Below are 12,507 nucleotides of genomic sequence, written 5' to 3'. Positions count from 1 at the left end.
AACGAAGATCTGAGAACGACCCATTCACATTGTCTTTTGTAATTTTGGATTCCAATATTGCATTTTATTTTCGCAAATCTATTCGTTTGAACCAATCAGACAACTTGTTCGAATGTCAAAGAGTAAGAAAAATTTGCAGTTAATCCAGGCTCGAACCGGGACCTCTCGCTTACAGAGCAAGTGCCCTAACGACTGAGCTAACCGCCACTACATGTTTGACATAAAAATTGTGATATCAAAACCAAGGCTTTTTAAGCTTGCAGAATGTGTAACTAGCTTTTGATTGGCTAGCGGAAGGTTGTCAGAACGAGGCCATCAATAGCTCGTTGTCAGATCCTATGCGTAGCGTAATAGGAGATGTACTTTAGTCAGATTGATGGATATATTTTCTTATATTTGCAAGGTCCTTACATTCTAACTACATTGTTGCAAACTAGGCAAATGATTCCGTCAAAATTGCCGAAGTTAAAAAATTTTGAAACTCTAAATTAAAATCTTTACAACTTCAAAAAATAATAGTTTATGATCCACAGAATTCCCGATTTTAATTTGAAAGAAAAATACGATAGTGGCAATAGTTCATATTAAACAATGATTATGTGTCTCAGTGGTATACATTTTTTCTATGAAACGCAAACTGTGGTCAGGGTGCGATAGATGTTTTTTTTTCTGGCAGGAAGCAAATTGTCATACCCGGTATTTCTTCAGCGGTGCAACTTAAATACCTTTTTCCAACATAAATAATAAAGTCTTATTTTATCATGTTTACATTTGACTATGACCAGAAAAACGCAGTGGTTTGACAAATAGACATTTTTTCCACTCACGGAGACAGATAAAAAGGTAAGTATGCCAAAGTTCCAGACAAGCAACTTTAACGGTGTAGTATTACTGAAAACTTCGTTATTATAAGTATTTTCCGCCGAATGTTTCATACAAATATGATAATATTTAGTATCTATGGAAAAGATAACTAGGTTAAAGGACACAAAACGAGTCGAGATCCCCCAAACGGCCACATTCCTCCCCTAGCTTTCCTCTCGCTGTTCGATTGCCCGAATTGTTCACTTCTAATATAAAATGAAAAAGGGAAAGGAACTTAGAAAAATGCGAAAGTATTTGCGCGGAGAACTTGTCAGATAGCACGATTTACACTCCCGATTTTCCTGTGCGATGATGATGTGTCCAGGGGAGGGGCAGGGGAAATAAAGAATAAAGAATTGCCCTTAACTGCCAATTTCAGCACCAACCCCTTCGTTGGTGTAAAACGTACGAATTTTTCTGTCGAAGTATGAAGAGTCAATGGAAACCGGATCTTAGAATCGCACCAAGAACTCGTCAGATAGCACGATTTGAAAAAACAAGAATACGAACGCAGTTATGTTAGTACATTTGTTTAAACTAGCCAGCATGATTTCTCGTATTCTGGATTATTGAGTCAAATACATAAATCTGTATCCGGAAATTATGCATAAGCCTTTGCTCGGGGAGGCGTGAGTTCCGTTGCGTTTCATTGACTCACCTAAAAAAGAACTTGCTATTATTTACTTGCTTATATTCTTTACTTCCTATAGTAATCGTATTATTGTATTCAAATTAAACTATATTATTTTATTATTTCACCAGATTTATATAGCGCCCTTTTTAGGATAAACACGTTAAAAGGCGCTTTGCGTGAGAAAATACTGATCAGTATTGAGATCGTCATGGTCAAAGTCGGTTGTCATCACTTTTTACGCAGTATTTTGCTGTTTGTGATTTGACTAATAACGAATCGAAGAGCATTGTTGGTAGATTTTCTATATTTTTGAATCCATATTTTTATCTTCATGAAAAAACTTATGATTGTACGTTTTAAAACTAAGTTAACTTATGTATGCCTATCAAAATGTTATTTAGTCTAGAAAGTTGATGATATAAATATTATGCACATAATTACAGGCTATAAAGCCATCTAACAAAAACTAATTTGTTTTTAAGAATAATGTGTATAGCTATAATGCGTTTTAGTCATCCTCATGAGAGATTACTAGCTGTCGAGGAGATATTAGTCACAAAACTTATGTAACTATTATGATGCTAGTTCATTTGAAATTAGAAATGTTGATTTCTTGGTCGTTTTGCAAGAACAGTAATTGTTTGCTCTACGTCTATTGAAATTTATTTGATTTAATTAGTTTTGCCGCATGCTATAATAGTTCTATTATACAAAGACGATAATTTATTGTACCCTTTTATTGTTTGATTGTCAGTAAATTATTGGGAATCTAGAGTGAAATATTTTTTATATTTTCGGAGCGGTTAATATCAAATATATCTTTCAGTGGTAAGAATTTATAAAACGGGTAAATTGATATGAACGGAAACATGGTCAAAATATCCCTGCCTAGTAACGTACGCGCATGAGCAATCATCACGCTAATGCACCGCTTGGGTTAATGTAATTTTGTATGTGCTTATTCATTGCGAGAAGGCTAGACATTTACTGACCTCTGTATTATAGCTCGTCATATATTTTAAATAACGTAGATCCTGTAATTGGAATAGGAGGTGCCTAAAAATTAAACAGGTAATATTCATTTGTATTGATTCTGTTTTGTCGCAACGTGGAAAAGGTCGTAATCATTTTGTCAGAAGGTAACTCATTTTGCGAAAAAAAATCTGTATCTCAATTGTTTTGCATAATCAACAACGTTTTGTTGTCAAAATGAATACCAAACGATATTTTATTTCTATAATCATTTTTTGTTTTTTGGATTTGTAAAGTAAATTACCTACGCCAGCTGTTTCACTGATGCTACCTGTATAATCTGTCGATTAAAAGTACAATTTCGTCGTCATTGTTTAGGCGTAAATGTCACAGGTAATCACATATTACAGTGATTTGTTTGGCGTATTCTTCAAGTTATAATTTTTATGTTACAACTTATGTCTGAATTTGTTTTTGTTTTTTAGCATTCATCTTTATTTGAATGTAATATTCACAGTGATAGAGCTATGAGAGTTGCAAATTAGAAAAATCTGTTGTCTAGACAAAAAAGTTAATTGAGAACTATGCTAGTTCTCCTATAAGATTGTGTGGCTATGGTAAAAATCATGAGAAAACGCATTTTTGGTGGCGGTGTTTAACGTCGCACCGGCACAGATAACTATCGATTGTTCTCATGCCTAGTTATTATTGTCAAACTGTGCGTTAAACATCGAGGAATTTGATAAAACTGCTGATTACATGTTGAATATCTTGACTCATGTGAACTTCAAAGGGTTTGATTTTTTCCTGTAGTTGATATGCTAGCTCTTACTGAAATATGTGTTGGCTTGAAGGGTAAACCTGTATTTGTTTTTTTTCCTTTTCGATGCATTTGTTGTTAACAATGAATAGTTCGTTCATTTTATGTCCTACTAATTCAACATGCATTTTCAATTTTATCTTCTACATAATTTGTTCTAATGTTAAACAAATACACGTACACCGCACATTTGAAACCACTGTTTGAACATAAGGATTGCGTTTTCTTGTTTGTTCATTTGAAACCCCTGACATTTTAGTTCAGTTAATGTTCGTCCCATTTCAATAAAACATACTTTTGATTATATCAGAAAAGTCATATTAAGTAAATCCTGATGTATACTTTATTTGAGAATTTTTATCAAGGAATCATGTAACTGTACATTTCTTTGAATAATCTCGATTGGTAATGTTGGATTTCCGTTCGGGAGGACCGTAGTTCAAAATAAAAATGATTTTACATCACTTACTGTACCTAAACATGTACCTTGTGCAACTGTGTTGGCACTCGTTGAATGTCTTTGAAGTTAAACATAGCTTTAGAGAAAACTTTCTATCAAATGCTTGCATTTTAATATACCAAATTGATTTCCTGTTTTGGTGTGGTTTGGGGCGGCGGATACTTTATATTTACGATTGTTTTAGAATGTACGAACGGTTTCAAGTTTATTACACTTGCAATACTTCAGCTTATTTTTATGAATCAAACCCAGTTTATAAATACTTAAAAAAATAAAGAATGATATAATTGTTTAGAGTAAAGCAACATTTACACCAATTGTTAATAAAGCTAAATGATTAAAGAAAAACACTCGTTAATAAGTGAGGAAAACGGTATGAAATGTACGAGTCGGGAAATAGATTTTTACCACAGTGTAATAATATTTGTGGATAATATTGTGCTCTTCCAGCTGCACTAGCCTGGATGTTTATATAACTATTCTACCCAATTATAAGATTTATTGTTAAGTTACTGTTTTAGTTTATACTGATTATACAAATTATATTGTACAGACATTTTGAAAATGATTCAGCAACTGAAATGACTAACGTGTATTTAGAGATTATTAAGGACTGAATAATTTTTCTCAAAAGTAGTAATTCATAAGTATTTTAAGATATTAATCAAGCTTTAGATTGTCAGCATTGTGATCTTGGCCAAGCAAACGTGCATGTATTAGCAATGACGTGGAAGTATTGATAAAGGTCACATGTGTTTCAGATATGTTATATATAGAAATGCCATCAGAGTGTGAGGCATGCGTTGATTATCATCACATGAAGTAAACAATGTGATATATAACAACCTTATAATGACGCATATAAAATATTGTTAGATTTGTATATACAGACAGGCTGCTAATTCTATGACTTTGGGAGTACAATGTTAAAACCCAGCACTGAAGACTAGTCGGGATATCAGCCGCGACCGGGAGTCGAACCCGGATCGTTGACATGGTAGTCAGACCTGCTAACCACTGCGCCACTGACTCCCTCAATTACTGTGGCTACTTATTGCTGTAAACATCTATCGTCTGCATGAAAATAAATACATTACGTTCTGTGGTGATTTGATTGATAGAGTCCTTGGACCGTGGCTGTTCCGACTGAATGTTTGTCCTAGTTTTCATGTTTATGGATGTATGAGTAATTGTGTACTGTGAATTCTACATGTCACAGTCATAATTTGCATTTTAGTGTTTAGTGTAACACGAATGCAACGAAATCGTACATGTGACGTTGGTAATGTAAAAATTAACAGCATCTCACTAAGTGATTATATTTAAAACTCTGTTTTAAACACTACAATGAAGGCATTATAGATATATTTTTATAAAAAGATAAAATATATTTCATTGCATGGTTTGTCACATACTGTTACTGCATTTGGGTATAATGTGTTAATATTGCCTGATTCATTAAGGTTATAAAGCATTTCAAATAAAAGAGAGGCAAAAAAATTGACAGAGTCTCTCCATGAGACTATTGAATTGTATGATACCGCTTTCGGTCACTTGCACCTACTTTAAGACTTAAACAGTATTGTTTCACATATCAAATAGACTCTGAGTAGTTTGCTATAGCAACTGCGGATTTTTTATCAAACAATGACATTAATGCTTTTTTTTCACAACCCTCTAATATTTCATATTCAGTGACTGTAGTATCCGGCAAATAACCTTCTTCATTACAAACCTTTTCTACTTTCCCGCACTGATCGTTACCAATAATCTATTATATTCCTGTCATTACAGAGAAAATTGTTTCTGAAAAGGACAATTACAAACACAACAGGGTTTTTCTTTCATAACGAAAATAAAATGACAATTGCATTGATGAACCACTGTATGTTTTATAAATGTGTAAACACTGTACGATTTATTTCATATTATAATTTGCTTTAAATAATACTCTTTTAATAATAACCAGAGGATTATTTTCATTTGTCCGGTGTACTGAATGAGAAACGTTTGATAAATATTCAAAGGCACTGTGAAATATGCGATAACGAAATTATACAAAACTGAGCGTAACTATATAATTGCTCTTTTGCATTTTAATGCGCACTTTTGTCATAAATGCCGTCTGCTGATCGGTTCAACTGGAGTAATAGGATGAAAGAGAATACACAATTCTGCTTTGATTACCGGCAAGCTGAACGTGCCAAGCAGAACATCTAAATGTAAACAATATCCATAAAATCTTGATAACATTAGAATATGAATTATACATACTACACAGAATAATGGTACCCTATGGAATCACTTTTGCATAACTGTCCTAAAGCAGACTTTAGGCTTAATTAATATTCCAAATATTACTTGATACAATATCAGAATTGTAAAATTCAATTATGCAATGTGTTTGCTTGGTGACGTGATGCGTTTTCAGTTAAATTTAATATGATATTTTCGGGCATTTGTATATCATAATTAAAACAAAAGCTAGCTGTTAGCTGACTTATTAAACCTCACTTTATTTTGGGGATGACGTGCGTCCGTCGTAATTATTCTGTCAGTTGAAAATAATGTTTCTTCTATTTACATTTTTAACAGAACAAGGATATTTGAATAATGTGAATTTATTTTCCTTAAATCTAAAATACCTTTAGCTATAAAATCCCCGCCTTTTTGATATAACAAGAATAGAAACAACATACAGTTGTTTCAAAATACACATGTCTTTGAAGTTGAAATGAAATGATCCATTTGACGTGTGAAAACATCACCTGCTATGTATACGCCGTACGTCCAGTTTGCCAGGTCTTTAAATAATGAAACAAATCTGTTAGCCCGTAATAGATCATATTGGAGGAATTTCGGGTAAGTGAGATACTTAAACAAAGATTAAAAACGAATGACGCATTAAAGGAGATTCATAGTCGTAAAATTATAATTAGTCTTCTAATGTTTCAATAGTATAGAAAATAAACGCAAAAGAAACATGAAAATGCGATATTGAAGAACTAATTAACATAAGACACTTAAACAAAACAAAAGAACTTAAATTCTGAAAATTGCAAAAAAAGCTTTTGGGCTAATTATTACTATAATCATTTCTATTATATCTTATCATTAAAATAAAATAAATGCCAAAAGCTAAGTTTTATCAGGTTTGGGTTTTTTACTAGTAAGGGGCTATGCCGTTAAATAAAATACCCTGTGACAGTTAGAGTGTAGCGAAGTGTCAGCTCATTAAAGTTTCTCATTTGCATAAAATAAAAAAGTGGACAAATCACAGATCGCCCAACACGACATAAACAAAAATGTTGCAGGCTCGGTTTGACTGAGCCTGTTCAAGGACGGTAGTAGAAATGCAAGCTACCGTCCACGCCCTCTAGCCCTGGGTGAGCAGAATTCAACATTTACTCATGTTATAAGTACCAGAATGTAATTTGCAGATGTAAGTAATTTTAAAGCAATTTATTTAGTACAACATGAAATGACACACCAACACTGCAACCACTAGCGTTATAGCAAGAACTATATCGTGATAATAGAATTCATTGTAAAAATATTTTGTTTAGATATGGCTTAATTATCTAAACAAGGGCGGGAAAGTGGGAATATCTCACAGGGTGAGAAAAATGTGCAGCCAGACCGGGACTCGAACCCGGGGCCTCGGAATACCGTTTCGATGCTCTACCGACTGAGCTATCCGGCCGCCTACACATTTTCTCCCCGTTTTAATATTCAAGTTCTATACCGTGACATATTTCCCCACCATTTTTGAAATTCGTCCTCGAATTTCAGCGGGTACTTTATATATAAGCAATTACAGGCGTCGGAGACTAACCAGTGTAATGCCGTCACGGCCCCACGTTGGGCGCCAAATGTCACAGGGTGAGAAAAATGTGCAGCTAGACCGGGACTCGAACCCGGGGCCTCAGAATACCGTTCCGATGCTCTACCGACTGAGCTATCCGGCCGCCTACACATTTTCTCCCCGTTTTAATATTCAAGTTCTATACCGTGACATATTTTTTTTTTTTTTTTTTTTTTTTTTTTTTTTTTTTTTTTTTTTTTTTACGTCCTCACGTATAATCTCTCTACTGATGTGCGCATTACAACAAATGCATAATTTCAAAATACAACGAAATATGGAAAATGATGAATAGCAAAATGAAGAACATTGCTTATATATACTAAACATGTACATAGGTTACCTGAAAGGGGCACGCAAACAGCACAAATAAATAAATAAGTCGAGACACAAAGATTTTACGTCCTCACGTATAATCTCTCTACTGATGTGCGCATGCGTGACAAACAATTGGCGGTTAGGTAAATAACGGAGGCCCGTCACCTATATTAGATACATGTTAGTTATAGGACTCTATTGGATTCAGGGATGAAATGAAAATTATGGGGTTTATAGGAGATGAATATGAATATAATGATAAATGAAAGTGGAATATCATGATATATACCTTGATGAAACATAAATAACAGAAAAGACAAATGACCCCGTGACATCCTCCCCCCTCCAGTAAAATGTCGTCCCGACATTTCTAGTCGTCCAACTACTCTACTTCTACATTATATTTTATCATTACTTACGAGAATGCACAAGAGCCAGTACTGTCTATACTCTACAATTATAGTCAATATCTCAACTTTTCACCAACATTTAAACTTGGAGAAATTTAAAGAGATTTATGTCAATATAAGGTATGAGCATTTGCGTATGTTAATACGGAAATGTTTGTAACACCTTAATTCCAAATATTCGGTGTTTAACTGCCGAACTGGAAATTGATTAAATGTGGGGAATTATAATAGTCTGCAGTACTATCATAATTCAGGTTATATGAATTCCTTATTCCTCATGGAATAAAGATGGTAAACTCAATTTATTGTCTGGTAACAGCTTATATATTGTTGTTTTATTTCAGCAACATCATCAACTGACAATGAAATGCAAGACTGATTGTACACAAGTACAATAATTACACACATATCCACAGTACTTCAAGTATTGAAGATTTAATATGTCTAATTGATATCCGGCATGAATAATTAAAAACTGAAAGAACAGCCAGAGTTATAAAAAAATCCAATTAAGATCCAAATTGCTGTCTATACATGACTATAAAATACAACTATACGTCTATTCACACAATGAATTATTGTAATCACTCACTTATTAAAAGTGTCAAATACACTTACATACTGTCTGAAATGAAAGCTGTCTATCATCATAGCTGGTAGTCTAGGTAATGGGCCTAAGTAACCCAGTCAGTTGATGACAACCAAGCTGGTTTAACTCTGGTACGACTACTACTCCTTGGTTCGAACACTGGTGCATTCGGATTGAGGGCAAGTCGTTTCCGCCTCTGCGGGATGGCATACCTTGGTACAACAGATGGCACAGTAGATTCTGAAGAAGAAGTCTGAAGCGGAGACAATATCGGGTCCTTGGGGACATTGTTGCCAGTATCTTTTTGTTCTGACTCTGAATCCGCTGGAGTAATCTGCTCATCCTCAGACTCAACATATACAGACTCACGGACAGGTAACCCCATGAAAGGTAAAAGAAGGTTCCTATGAAGTGTCTTGAGTCCACTACGGCCATGTTCTCTTTTAACCTGAAAGACAGGAATATAAGGATTTGGCTGAGATACTACAACATAGATATCTTTTTGCCATCGGTCAGCCAGCTTGTTTTTACCTTTCAAGCCAACATTACGGATAAGGACACGGTCACCTGGCTGTAACCTCGCCTCACGTACCCTGAGGTCATACCGCCGCTTATGCCGTCTTGTTTGCCTTTTTGCCTCCCGACTCGCAACCCTATAAGCAAAAGAAAGGCGTTTCTTTAACTTACCTATGTAGTCAGAGTGGGTTGTCCTTTCTGGGTCAGTGTCTGGCTCGATACCAAGGAAGGCATCAATACAGAGACGAGGGTGACGGCCAAACATAAGGTAGTGTGGTGTAAGACCCGTGGTCTCATGTCTAGTGGAATTATAGGCATGGACCAATGCCGGGACATGGGCTTTCCAGTTGATCTTCTGTTCCTCTGAGAGGGTGCCAAGCATGTTCAACAAGGTCTGGTTGAACCTCTCGGGCATGCCATTTCCTTGCGGGTGATACGGGGTTGTCCGAGATTTGTCGATGTTGGCAATCTTGCACAACTCACGTATCACTGCACTGTCAAAATTACGCCCTTGGTCACTATGAAATCGGGCTGGGAAGCCGTAGTGACAAATGAAGTGTTCAAAGAGGACCTTGGCAGTGGTGCGTGCTGTTTGGTTTCTTGTGGGTATGGCTTGGGCAAAGTGGGTAAAATGGTCAGTGATGACCAAAATGTTCTCGTAACCCCCTGCAGACATCTCTAAAGAGAGGAAGTCCATACACACAAGCTCAAGAGGATACGAGGACTCAAGAGGAACCAAACCAGCAACTATTTTAGATGGAGACTTGCGGCTAATACACCTGGGACACGACCTGACTCGAGTATCAACAAACTGTTCAAGACCTGGCCAAAAGAATCTGGATTTCATCAGACTATAGGTTCTCTCCCGACCCTGGTGTCCAGCGTCATCATGAAGACCTGAAAAAGCTATTTCACGAAACAAATTAGGAAGGATAAGTTGACGGACAGGATTACCAGAGACGAGACCATGACGATAAAGAACGTCATTCTCGACAAAAAGTTTGGACCACTCTCGAAGATATTGTCTCACAAGGGGTTCTTCCAATGCGCAAAGACGCTTAGTAGGTTTGTGACCTTTCTGAACTAGGTCAATAACACGAGACACTGTGCTATCCTTCCGCTGCTCTGCCTTCCAATCTATGTCACTGAATTGTGAATCAGTTGGATCTGTGCTGTCACTGATAACAGTATCCACAACTGGTTGAGAAAGGGAGATACACTCAAAACCTGGAGATTCCTGTGGCGAAACTAAAGAACCGAGACAAAGAGCCTTGACAACATCTGAGAAAATGACAGAATGAGAAGTGTCTACAGGCAATCTAGACAAGGTATCAGCATCTGTGTTAGTCTTCCCACTTCGATACATGAGTTCAAAGTTGAAGTTGGCCAAAGCCGCTAACCATCGATGTGAAGTAGCATCAAGTTTCGCAGTGGACTGGACATAGGTCAGAGGATTATTATCTGTGCGGACTCTGAAAAAGTTACCATATAGATAATCCTTGAACTTGTCAGTCACAGCCCACTTGAGTGCCAGAAACTCAAGCTTATGGGCAGGGTAGTTCTTCTCAGCAGTCCTTAGTCCCCGACTGGCATATGCTATGACTCTTTCCTTTCCTTCCTGTATTTGGTAAAGGATAGCACCTAACCCAACAGAGCTAGCATCTACGTTGAGAATAAAAGGCTTCTGAAAATCAGCATAGGCCAGTATAGGAGGAGATGAAAGACTTTGAAGGAGAGAATCGAAGGCACGCTGCTGATCAGGACCCCACTGCCAAGGTGTGAGTTTTCTTGCGGACTTTCCGGACTTATTTGTGGAATGACCAACAAGTAAGTCATTAAGTGGTTTGGCTATCATGGCAAATCCAGCTATGTACTTTCGGTAGTAACCGACAAAGCCTAAGAAGCTTCTCAATTCCTTCAGTGATTTTGGAACAGGCCAATTTCTCAGGACAGAAATCTTGTCAGGATCTGTTTCGACACCATTACAGCTAACGATATGACCAAGATATTTAACACTGGTGCAGAAAAATTCACATTTGCTGCCTTTGAGTTTAAGACCTGCTGCTTCCAACCTTTTGAAAACAGAGTCGAGCCGTCTGAAATGCTCATCGATAGAAGAAGAAAAGATGATAATATCATCAAGATAGATGAGACATTCAGTGAGATTTAACTCACCCATGGCACGCTCCATGAGCCTTTGGAATGTAGCAGGGGCATTTGTGAGACCAAATGCCATCCGGTTACACTCAAAGAAACCCAGGGGGCCGACAGAAAAGGCAGTCTTGTGTTTGTCCTCCTCTTTCATTGCCACTTGCCAATATCCAGACCGCAAGTCTAACTTCGAAAAGTACTTTGCACCCTTCAAACTGTCAATGGTCTCTTCGATTCGTGGAAGGGAATATGTGTCCTTAATCGTGCGATTGTTTAAGCGACGAAAATCAATACAAAATCGAAGAGAATTATCCTTTTTCCTCACAAGGACAATGTTAGAGGAGAATGGACTGTGAGACTCCCTTATTGCACCTGCATTTAACATATCCTTAAGGTGTTCCCGGACTTCTTCAATCATGCCAGGTGGAATCCGTCTATAAGGATCTTTAAATGGTGTTGAATCAGACAGCTCTATGCTATGCTCTACTATATTGGTACAGCCTAAGTCTGTCAAACCAGATGAGAAGATATGTTTCCAGTCCGTGAGAAACTGCTTGGCCTTCTTATACTCATCAACTGAAAGAGTGTCAGTAGGAATAGAGATCCCTAGGTCTTCGATGGATTTTTCCGAATTGTGTGATTTGGATATGCCCCCTTCAAATGGATCAATGGTACGTACCACATTCACGTCCTGCAAGTAACAAAGAAGCGACTTTGGTTTTATGGTCACGGGGTGGGCTGACATATTGTAGATTCTAACAGGAATCCGACAAAAAGAACTAGCTGGTTTCATATGGACAAGGTTTGGGTAGACAGACAAGTTTGTTGAATTGTCTAGACCTTCAGTAACACCAGAACACATATCGCCAACATTGCGTACCTTACCATATACTGTACGACTTTCAAACGGT

At 36.7% G+C, this 12,507-nt stretch overlaps 1 protein-coding gene across 2 annotated transcripts in view; it reads left to right on the top strand.

Moving 5' to 3' along the window:
- Positions 1-2,415: 2,415 nt before the first annotated feature.
- Positions 2,416-12,507, top strand: part of LOC123526495 (uncharacterized) — a 51,448-nt gene continuing 41,356 nt past the window's right edge. For both annotated transcript variants that reach the window (XM_053522995.1, XM_053522994.1), the window contains exon 1: positions 2,416-2,569. The gene's annotated coding sequence lies outside the window, so the exon portion shown is untranslated. The remainder of the gene's footprint in view (positions 2,570-12,507) is intronic.

The sequence above is a fragment of the Mercenaria mercenaria genome, chromosome 14 (assembly GCF_021730395.1).
Source record: "Mercenaria mercenaria strain notata chromosome 14, MADL_Memer_1, whole genome shotgun sequence".
NCBI classification, from domain to species: domain Eukaryota; kingdom Metazoa; phylum Mollusca; class Bivalvia; order Venerida; family Veneridae; genus Mercenaria; species Mercenaria mercenaria.
Note: the sequence above shows the minus strand (reverse complement) of the source record. Positions and strands in the feature narration are given on the sequence as shown.